Source organism: Aythya ferina (assembly GCF_964211825.1).
Source record: "Aythya ferina genome assembly, chromosome: 13".
Taxonomy (NCBI): Eukaryota; Metazoa; Chordata; class Aves; order Anseriformes; family Anatidae; genus Aythya; species Aythya ferina.
This window is the reverse complement of record NC_140311.1, coordinates 11,491,667-11,503,781: the sequence shown is the minus strand read 5'-3', so window position 1 is coordinate 11,503,781 and position 12,115 is coordinate 11,491,667. Positions and strand designations below refer to the sequence as shown.

The 12,115-nt window shown below is 34.7% G+C and overlaps 1 protein-coding gene across 13 annotated transcripts in view; it reads left to right on the top strand.

Annotated features, from left to right (window-relative positions):
- The window catches only part of SLITRK4 (SLIT and NTRK like family member 4), a 268,817-nt gene that overhangs the window by 70,576 nt on the left and 186,126 nt on the right, over positions 1–12,115 (top strand). Inside the window, exon 2 of one of the 13 annotated variants that reach the window (XM_084535152.1) lies at positions 2,910–2,976. The exons of the other annotated variants lie outside the window; for them this stretch is intronic. The gene's annotated coding sequence lies outside the window, so the exon portion shown is untranslated. The remainder of the gene's footprint in view (positions 1–2,909; positions 2,977–12,115) is intronic. 13 annotated transcript variants of the gene reach the window in all.

Below are 12,115 nucleotides of genomic sequence, written 5' to 3'. Positions count from 1 at the left end.
CAATTAAACTAGGAAGCATTTCATTATGTATCTGTCTGAACCTAATTAGTTCTCTGCATTATGAGACACCAAAGCACCTCATGGGAGTTGTGTAGGTGTGGCATGCTCTCCTTTCTCATGCTTTTCTTGGCTGGCCTAAATATCTTTTACATACTGCAGTTTCTCCTTTGGCTGATGACAGCAGCAGGTCATGAAAAATCCTATTAGATTGTGTGCCACAGAGAGAACAGGGCTCAACAGAAAGAACAGCTCAGCTTGCTGAACAGAGAAGAGCAGTGCATTTTGAAAGCTAGTCTCTGCTCTGAAACGTAAAATTTAATACTGTCTCCTTTAGATGTTAAACTTTAGTGTCTGATTCTGGCAGAATTCTGTGTGAATGCTCCCATTGCATGCAAGAGCAGTTGTGAGGCTGTTGCTTTTCTGGGCTCGACTAGGACAGTGACCAGCTTCGTGAATTAACACGTTCCCCCTTGCATGGAAACTACAGAGAGAACACCCTGGGTTAGAAGGACTCATAACGATCATCAAGTCAAACTCCTGTCTCCACACCAGACCATGCAAAAATGAAACCAAATGTCTGAGAGCATTCCAAATGCTTCTTGAATTCTAGCAGGTTTGGTGCCGTGACCTTGTTCCAGGGAACAGGTTCCCTAAGGAACCTGTCCCAGTGCTCAACCACGCTCTAAGTGAATAAAATGCTTCTCTCTCTTTTGTGAAGACTTTACCCCCCAAATGGGACAATATCTCAGATAGCATTTATAAGGCTGATAGGGTTCTGTTAGGCTTGAGGTGTCTAGTTTAATGTCTAGAAAACAGGAAATGTTTGGTTAGATTTGGCTTACTTTTCAAGCTTCCAACAATCACTAAATATTGATTTGCTGTGTTTATTCTTACTGCTGTATTATTGATTTAATTGAAATTTTACAATAGTGGTAGTATCTTACATTTTTGAGGTGATTGGGAATAACTTGAAAAATAGCATTGTAAAGTTTTTCGACATTTTGGTTGGCTGTGACTAGGCAAAATGGCTTTCAGAGATTAAAATCTTTTTTTTTTTCTTTTCTCCTTCTAATTTATCTCCACAAATCGGAGAAACACAGTGAAGATAATCACTGTCTTATCAGAGAAAGGAGGAAAAAGAAGCACGTGCCAGATGATTCAATGTGCAAGTAGATGTAGTGACCAGATGGGAATGTTTAAGTAATGAAGACGCGGGGAAGCAGGATGGAAGCAGACATACTGTACAGATATTTACCAGTAGTGAATAGATTGAAGCATTTCAGGCTGAAATTATTCATTTCAGTCACTTTATTGAGCACCTCGAAGTACTATCGTGAAAAAGATGACACATATTGCATATCTATAGTTTCTTCAAACATGTGAGTACTGCAAAACTGCTGCAAAATTCTACCAGCCAAATCACAAAATAAGGCCAGATGTTCTTTGCTAAGATGACTAATACAGAAGAAAACAGAGGTGCTTTAGTCACTAGAAATGAAGTTTCCACAGAAAAGAAAGCAAGAAAAGAAGTACAAAACAGAACTTCAATGCTACTATATTGGTGATATTGTTATGTTTCTTTGCAGTATCTTCTGATTCTCCATGTAGTCTGAGTAGTGGTAAAGGGAAGTACGGTGAATAACAATAGCTTTCATTATGAGTAAATGTTAGAGCTGAAAAAATATTTTTGAAAGGAAGTCTCTGCAAACATTTGTTTGGATTTCTGAGTACCTTTGCCTTGATTTTGCTTACTTTCTCACTCGCAGAAGGATCAAGTTTTCATGGAGAAGATATTCCCAGAGACAAATTGTAAAGTTGTTTGAACAAGTGTCTGAGTTTGGCATAGAACTCATAGTAAAGATGGGGTAGTACCATTCCTTCACTTGTTCAAACATGAAAAAGTGTGAACACTGTTTATTTTGGAACTAGGCATAGCTGAATTGAACTCAAGAGTAGAGCACACAATTTTTAGGTGGTTTGAAATATAGGTGTTGCACTTTTTTTCTTCATGGAATGAATGTGAATTTGTCCATTTTTTTTTAACTTGGGTAACTAGCACTATTCTGAGCATAACAAAATCAATAAAATAAGAAACAATGTAGGTCCACACGCCATCTACCATAGTGGCTGAAATTGGGTGCGTATGCAGACAAGTATGCAGAGCAGTTTCTTGGTATAGTTGCCTATCCTCAAACCAAAAGCATGAGTGCTTCAACAAAGCTTAACAAATTTCTCACCAGATTTCTTCTGAGAGAACATTAGATTGATGGATCTTAAAGATTAAAAGTGCATCAAGTGTGTGGTTAGTTCAAGTAAATCACATTTCTTACTATCACTAATAATTATGTCTAGAACTGCAAGTAGGTCTAAATTGTTCTGCTGACCCAAGTGAGACTTTCAACTGGATATACTGAGTCAGCTTCTCCATGAGTAAAGAATATTACTTAAATTCAGTTTTTCTGCATCTGTAACAGGGTATCTTAATTCCTCTCTTTCAAATCCGTTCTTTCTAATGTATTATAGTGAGCATATGAGACTTCTAAGCCTACCTGTGCAGATTTTTCTCACATGTTCAAATGTTGCCCTCTTGCCGGAATTATTTATATCTTTGTATTTGAATGGACTTTTACTGGAAATTTGTTCTTCGTGTACAAGATTTTCCTTCTTTTTCTCACTTCACTCCCTCCCTGAATCTCATAGGCAAAACTCCTTTTGAGAACTCTGCAGTGTTGCTTCCCTGCTTTCTAGATCATGCTTTTGGGTAAGATAAAAGATTCAAGAGAGTATGTACATTCTTCTATTCAAAAATCAGAGTAAAATGCACACACTGGTTAGAATCAGCTACTGGTACTTTTAGTTGCTGAGCTGACTAGATACATTTTTATTTTTTATTTTTTTTTCTGGCTTAGATCAAGATTCACTAATTCTGAAAAGATGGAATGCAGGTGTTTTGGAAGAAAAATATCAGTGAGCCCAGTAAGTTACAAGGATTTCCAGCTGGATCCTGACGTTTTTGACTGCTGCTTAACTTTTTTCATATAATGTGGCAGTAATGCTAAATATTTCAGTGCTTACAAGTCTCCTTTGTCAAATGTGATTGTCTTGATAATTGTAACTCTTTATTATAAGAAGAGTTTTGCTGCTTTGTTTGCTGCTTTGCAATCCCTAGTTTTTTCCAACATTAATTGATTTTTACCCATGTTAAGATGATTTGCTTCTGCATTTCTAACTTTGAATTATATGTCATAGTAAACTTACCCACTGGCTGATTTTAAACCAGACTAAGTCAGCAAAACTACTTAAAATTGTTAGGTGCATATTTTAATGTGTCAGCTGCATTGATTTTCCAAGGAATGTAACAGCTTGCCCTCTTCAACAAGAAAAGACTGAGGCAATAGAAGTGAATGTAGCTTTCTACAGCTAAAATTTAAGTTTCCCTCACTTAATATTAAGAGAACCAAAAGCTACATACAACTATCTATATGTAAAAGGGCTATATCAATTAATGATGCTGTAGTTAATTTAAATGAGTACATATGAGAACAAGATGGTGAAAGAAAATAACATGAATTGATAGGGAAAAAATGTGTGTATAATGTGTGTGATAAGCAGTAGGATTCTGGGGGAACCTCACTATGGGGGAGTTCTCACTATGAACAACCTGATATGAGATTTGAAAAGATCTGAGACCAGTAAGAATCAGGCCATAAAATAATTAGATTAGAGATTAAGGGGTGATCATACAATGAGTAATGAGGAAGAGAGTTTGTAACTAGGCCAGATATTCACATCGGGACATTGAAACTGTGGACCAGCTTTGAAACTCAGAAAATCTGCAAAGAAAGACGGGAAGGGGGGGATAGGTATTCTATTAGGATAGTGGGGTTAATCTCTCACCTGAGACATTTCTGATTCCAAACTAGTTTGGTTAATATAGGCATGAGACTATCTTGAGACATGTAAAGCATCGCAGAACTCCAGTAGAAGTGGATGGAGAACAGCATCGTTGAACATAATAAAAATAACTTTTGCAGTATATTAAGTGTTATACCTTCCCAAAATGGCTAGAAACATCTTTGGCTGGAGGTAACATCTTTCATATAGTTGATTTTAGTTTGCTTTTTTTGCAATTGATTTTATTTACCTTATTACAAACTTGAGAAACAGAAATACAAACAAACAAAAGAAATGAAACTTTCTCTTTGTGGATAGAAAATGTACCTAGAGCATAACAAAATAACTAGGTGAAATTTATTTTGTCTCCATATTCACTAAAATTTTAACTTTTTCAGGAGATTTCTGAGTACTAACAAAAAGAAAAAAAATGGTGAGCATAAGAAATATGTATAAATGAAAAGAAACTTCATGAGAATTTAAAAAATGTTACACATGTATGAGGGCTGAGAGTGGAAATGATTGATTATAAAGGAAGTTTTATGACCCACAAAGTGAAACAAAGCAGGCTTTATCACCAGGTTGATATTCTGATATTGATGTTATTTTAATAGTGAATTGATATCAAATATTCTCTTTCAATCTCATCAGGATTTTTACTTCTTTCTATTGATGAAACAAAAAAAATAATAATGACAAAATGGGATACACCTCTAAGTACTTTCCATTCCAGATTTTTGTAATTATTGCTCGTCCTTTGTCTAACCGGGAGCCGTTTTTGTCACATGTAAATTAGGTCAGAATAAGAACTGGAATTAAAATAAGTGTCTGGTAAAAACTGCATTAAGAGAATGAATAGTGAAAAGATAGATTAAAAGTAAGGCATTCATAGCTACCATAACAATCCAAGCAAAACCTACTGAGGCAGATCACTTGAAGGAAAGTAAAAGGAGACATTTGTATGAGATAAAAATGCCCATGAGTAAAAGAGTTTTGTGCCTTGGAATTAGTGATGAAAGGAGGTCAAGGAACTCTGTTTGGTATGCAATAACTGTTCAAACATTCTTCTATATTAATCTTCTGTGTCAGCTAGTTTCCTGATACTGCATCTGCAGAGCAATCTTCTGCAGCTTGAAGATATATACTCTGAAAGAGAGCTCCAAGACAGGAGCAAATCAGGAATGGAAGCACTAAAAAGCCCAACCCTACAAATGTCTGCCCCTCAGACTGATTGTGAAAAATACTTTTGCTAATATATAAGTAAAGTATTATATTTAATTCCCCAGAAGACATACATGGGCACAGGAAGTCTCTTCTTTAAAGTAGTTTGCAAAACAGTAAAAAAAAAAAAAAAAAAAAAAAAAAAAAAAAAAAGCTCTTCTTTTATTTCAATAACTATGTCCTTCAGGGGAGAAAAAAAAAAATTCTATTGTCCAGTTCAGTTTCTGTTCAATTAAAATATTTTTCCTGAGTTTCACTAACAAAGTTGAAGTAAAACTCTTTTACCTGTTCCCCAAGGACAGTTTGTTATAGTTGCATATATGTAGACAGTATTCCTCATCCATATGTGGAGCAGGTGGAGTTTCATTCAAGTGTGATGCTTATTCAGATGGTTCAATGGTATATTTCCTAAGTTTAAGGTAAGATATGCAAATTTTTCCTTTAATTTTGACAAAGTCTCTTTTGAAAAAATCATTTAGTGTGCAACAAAGGGAATCAAAGTTATGGTTAAATTACTCTATAGAGTTTTCTGTTATTACATATGAAAAATGTTTTACAAAAGGCTTGGGAAATATGCCTCCACTGTGGGAGGGAGGACACTATTGGAAAGCAGCTGAAATGAATTTGGATCCAATTATTTAACATTATTTTGAAATATTATGAAAACTTTGAAAACACAGGAGTGAAATAAATAAGTTAGGAAACAAGGGAGTGAAGTCCCATTAAAAGTGCAGCATGGGAAGGCAATATAGTTGTAGTGCCTTGTTCATTTCTTTCACAACTAATGGCTGATACATTCCCCAGCATGTAGAAAACCAATGTTCAGTCTCCTTTATCTGTGATTTGGTGTCTTTCTCCTCACAGAAACACTCTGAGACCATTGAGAAATGCTCTGAGTACAGGTTGAGACAGATAGAAATATTTATAAACTGAATCCTCACTGCAAAAGGATTTGAGATAGGGGATATTTTAAATGTGATCTCATCTGTTTAAAAAAAAAAAAAAAAAAGTATCCTAGTCACTGTCTAACTTCCCTTTTCTTTGTTTTCATTGATGAATATTTAATACATTCTTACCATGCCGCAAAATAATGGAACAAGATTACAAAACAATCTCAGAAGATTACCTTTTGAGTGTTGAGATCATCCGATTTTATTAATTAAGTTCAGGGGCATGCTGAAAAAACACTTAATAGTATGCTAAGTCCTAATCAAAAGGTATTTGTGATACTGTGACTGAGATGGCCCTATAAATATCAAAGACAAAAAGGAGTATTCCCTGTTTTAGTGCCACTTGAGAGAAGATGCTGTTGGAGTTTGCATCTCAGGAATTTATCTTTAATTCAAAGAATACCTCAAACTAGTGGAAGTCACAGCTGTTGTTTGAGACATGCTGAGCTACCATGTGGTTCTTGAGATAGGTTAAGTCTTGTTCAGCTAAATGATGGTATATATACTACAAATCTTTGCATACACTACTCTCCATCTGGCAACTTTTGCTTGAGTCTTGCAGAAATGGACATCTCTGTAGACAGCAAAAATATGTGAAGTATGTACTTTATATACTATATACTCTATATACTTTCAATCGATTTCTACTGAAGTTGGAAAAAAATCTGTAGTTCTCAGCACCTGACTGGACTCAGGCTTGAAAGCAGAATGTGGCCCTTACTGAAACCTTAGAGCAAGAGCCTGATGAATATGCTAAAATGGACTGCAAACCTACTAAAGCATATTTTGAGTATTCCTCCAAAAATGTCATAAGTAGAGCTGCTTTAGAATATTGCAGGCATCTGGTTCTATAGAAGATTAGTGCGCCTCTCTTGGTTCTTGCATGTTAAAAAGTCAGTTACTGCAAACGATCTCTGTAGTTTCTAGATCATTACCCACTTTTCCTTAAGCAAAAATATCCTTGTTCAGAGATTGCTTAGTGTATAATCCAATTGCTTTACATTTGTAATGCTTTCATGAGATTTGTAGTATCTGTTACCATAACATTAATTAATGTTACCATGTCATGAATAATTTATTTTATTGTCTACTGAAGGTCCTCTCACTTTTGTGTGTGTGAATGGAATTGATTTTTTTTTTTTCCTTTAGAATAAGAGCAGCTGTGGTATCTAGTAATGATATTAATGAATATGTCAGGACCTTACTGAAGAGTAGAGTTTCAGTCAAGGGTAGTGAGAAAATACTGTGGTGCTATCAGACTCTCTGTAGAGTAGAAGCATTCTTGGAGAGCATGGCATTTTTTGGAATTGACTGAAAAATTGAATTGTGCAACATAATTTTCACAGTGCGGAGAGTTTTTTCCCCTTGGTTTTTAAAAGATGGTAAAGTATAATGTCGTACTTAATAAATACAGCTGTTATATTGGAAAAGGTAACTGTTTCCTCCATATTTTGAAGCACTGAGGTAACTTCTGAAACGTTTCTGTATTTTGATTAGAAAAATGTTGTTCTCCTAAACATGTAACTTTCAACTGCAGCTAATGTAATATGTTTGTTTATGGAATAAACATAATGACAAAGATACCTAGAGAGCCAAAGAGGTTCATACTGGTGGTATTCTTTTTGGAGATCATTTTCAAAATACTTAGTGTTTGTAATTCTGTGAATATAAATACTGATTACAGCATTTAATAAATAAAATGTACAAGTGAATATTTACTAATGGGATATGTACAAGTGAATATTTACTAATGGGATAAGTATCAAATAATTAAAGCTTATAGCCAAATGCCTGCTTCTTGCTGAAAACATTTTTCTCAGATGTATTGATTTGAACTGATGTTCCATAACAGCTCCTAAAAATTTTGTAATACGTTGACATTTCAAATCACTTCCTTTCACATCTACTGCATCATGTTATGGGTAGCAAATATAACTTAGTTTGGCTTTTTCTTCCTGTTTGGCTTGTCAAATGTCTTGAAACGCAACACACCCTTGAACTCTTTCTTTTGGTTTTTGTAGTAAGCACATTTAGTATGACAAAAATCTGTGCTTTCCTATTTGTAATTCACCGTGTCAGTCATACCTGAGTTTGTGAGACTGAGGCATTTGCACATGACTTTGAGGAAAGAATTAACCTTTGTTCACCTTTCCTCACTGTGTTTTGCACACAGACGCTGACCTGTGACTGGTTCTTTAGAAGTGGGGAGTAACTGCCTGGGGGAAAACAAGACTTAAGTCTTAGAGGTGGTTTGGAGGAAAGAGGAAGGAAGGGTTTATTTTTATCTCCCTTTGTCCTTGCTTACAAGATATTCTATCAAACAAACTATTTTTTAATGGAGTTACTTTGATACCAGGAGATACATATTTGAGTGCTTAGCTGAGGCCTGTCTAATATGATTTCTGGGGGAAGTGTTCATGGACAATATTTCCTTTTCTTTTATTATCCAACAAAAGGTAAGCATTGAGTATCAGCATTCACAACAGAAATATGAATGAATTGAAAACATGGTTCTTCATAGAAAGCACAAAGGGAGTACAAAGGCTGAGGAAGGTAATTCTTTCAAAAGTGTAAGCAATATATAAAATGGTATTTTGTATTACTTTTCAAACACAAATATTAACAATGTACGCTTGTATTGAGACAATAGGGATGTAGAAATAACAAGATAGGGAAAATAGGAACACTACACAAACCTCTAACTCTGTGGTGCATCAGAGAGTGTTCATTTTAACCTAAGCTAATTCCTGCAGTACCTTTTGAAATAATTGCTTCATTCTTGCTCATAGAGTTTTGATTTTGATGTTTTAAAGTGCTAAAAATGAGGTGTATATGAGACTGGTATGGTTAGTCCATTGCTCCTGTTTCTTTCATACCAGTAGGTATGAAGTGGAAATGTTTTTAATTTCTGTCTTTATTTCTGTATCTCAACTTACATTTTAGCCAAATGGAGAGTAATTATCTTGCTTGTAGAGTGCTTTATGAAATACTGATGACCAGTATTAGTGATTAGAATTAATAATTGTTAACATTATTATTGATGTCTTTTTTCTTGCTTTTGTTTCCATGTTTAGTTCTGAAGGATTAATTAGTATGAATTCTAAAATGGACAGTCAGCTCCAAGATATTTAGAAGCTATGTTTCCATTCCTAAAATTTATTTGGCATACAGAGTGCTTTTGCTTTTTCCATTTCTGCTCCCTGCAGCACTTTATAGTAGACATTAATTCTCAATTTTGGAGCTCCCTTCAGTCACCCACATACTTCTGGTATCTGCCCACTGCTAATGAATATGAATGAAATCATAAAATAATTATTGTAAAGTCTGATAGAAATGGGCAGGTTTATATAAAACACTGTAAAGTATATATTTTTAAGAACCTTCCCTGATATTCTTTGTAGCACATTCTGACATGTGTTTTTCAGTAATTTCTCTGAGAAAGGAAATTATTTTAGATTAGAGGCACAAAAATCACACAAGAGGCAAATACTGAAATTCTTAAATTAAATTTTATACAGTACTGTGCATATGAATAGACTTGTCTGAATTATTCATTGTGTATAACTCATTGGCCAAATTCAAGCCTTTTATGTTGAGGCACACCATAATTTTAATAGCTTTATTTGTTGATTATTTATTGCACTTCAATGTAGGCTTTGTAAGAACAAACATACAGCGAATCTTGATCTGAAATATTATGTGGCCTAAATAGTGGTATAGAAATCTGTGTTTTAAACATTCATTTTTAATCCCTTTACCTAAAAATAAGATTCAAATGTTTTCCTTCATGTGCACCATAATCAATATGGAAAACTTTCCATAGGGAATAACATCACACACTCACCTACTCTTGGGTAAAACATTCTCCCAGTTATGTGAACAGAACAGCTTTCAGGGGAAGGTGAATTGCCAAGCAAATATGGACAATATAATTAACTTTTTTGGGGGTTGATTTTTAAAGTAATTGTGGATTCTCAAGTTGGTAATTGATAGAGGCTTTTTATTTTTCATTTTGTCAGTCTATGTAAGAAAGCTACTGCCGAACAATGAAATGGGGTATGATAGTAAATGGGAGTGTATAAAGCCAATGTGAATGTAAATTCAAAATCTCTATTAAAATACTGTCAACACTGTAAACCTGTATGAGAACCCATGTAGAATCTGTTTGCTTTAAAACTTCAGCTTGTTCAGGTGAAGGTAGATGGAAAGTACAAAAGCATCCCTTTTAATAATGATGCTTAAAATATTTGTTTGCTTGACTAAGACATTGGTATTTTCAAAACAGAATATGTATACTTATGTACAAATAAAAACTAAGTAAATAATGAAAAGAATCTTTTTATTCCAGGTGTATCTAAATGCAGCATGTATAAAGAGTACTGATAAAATATTTCTGGTCTGGTTACTTCATTTGGCTTAATGACTATGTGTAGATTTACCTGTAATTAGATTAGCTCCCCAAATAGACCCTATGTCTAGACTGAAGGAAAAAATGAAAGATCCAAACTGTTCAGAAACAAAATAGTAAGTAAAAAAATAAACCAAGCTAATTCTGAAAGTTCTGGCACCAGAATGCAATATTACCAAACAAAGCATGTGTAGGTTACATTAATAAGGTCTGAAATTCAGTGTACTCTATCTTCTAACTATGCTTTATTGTGATACACTTTTTTTTTTTTCCCCCCCGTTCCATTATTATGGCATTAAGATGATGCCAGTACATTACCGCACTAATGTGTTGCTATCTTTGTGTCACCCATTCAATATTTCATTACATTGTTGGCAGCTAGAAGCAAATCTTTTTGTGATCCCTACGATTTAAAACACTGAGTTTCTGCTGTACTGATACTAAGACCAGTTTTCATAACAGGAGTTGGTAAGTAGTTCTGTTTGTCACAAATAAGGAGTTTGGATAGTTATCATGATATCAATACATCAGGACACAGGAGAAGTTCTACTCAATGTCTGTGTCACTGATCACACCTCAGTGTGGTTGGGGTTAGGATTTTAACCACAGCTGGCTAGTATGATGACCATGCAACTATGTTTCCTACTGGAATGTCAGGAACACTCTGAGGAACCTTCTAGTTTTCTGCCATGCACAGAAATCCTTAATAGGAACTGGAATTAGTTACTTCTGTGTTCTTAGGTATTAATTAATTTTTAATGATCCTGTGTGCTGTCCCACCAGTAGAAGGAGACAGGCAGTAAAATTCAAGGTGCTCTCATACTTTTTACGAAATGGAAAATAGATGCTGTTGTTGAGATGCTGTGACTTAGCACTTTGCAGTGACTTGCATCCCAGATGTCTCTGGAGTGAATTTACTTTTTTGCAGATATGACTTGGGGGTGCTGCCTGTGGGACTTGAGGCATGTAACATTACCAGGCATTGTAACTATTTTCTCTATTTTAATAAGATATTTCTGCCAGCATTACAGCCTTTTTCTCTACCCCAGTCTCTCAGAATTTGCATCAGGCATCTTTTCCTTGCTGTTGTGGGTAGTAGTGGAGACTGTTAGGATAGTCACAGTGCCATGATGCTGCGACCTAATTGCTTTTGGTCTGTCTCAGTCTATTTTTTTTCCTACAATTTGTATTGAAAACTCAGTAAATATGCTTTCTTACTCAGTGTTGTGATCTTGTACTTTTGCTCGCTCACTTCTTTCTTCTCTCTTCTGGTGGCAAAAGCCTTGTTCATAAAGATGCTTCAATCTAAATATACAAAAACATTTTTTGAAAGTGAGGCTCGCTGGAATTCCTATTTGCTGTGCTGCTGATCAGCCTAGACCATAGTGACTATTTGGCACTTGAAGATCATATCACAGTTGCACACATTCTGGAATTGGACTAAATGTTGTTATTGAATCCTAAAAGTAGAGTCTGTAGCTAAAAAATAAATAATAATCTTAAACTGAATAGAAATGTAAGACTATCAGGCAAATCTTGATTGCAGTCTGCAATGACAAGATAGTGGCTCCTTTTTATTTTCCTGATTTTTTTTAAATAGTTAGTTTTATCGTAAATACATTTTCACTTTGTGACACATTCT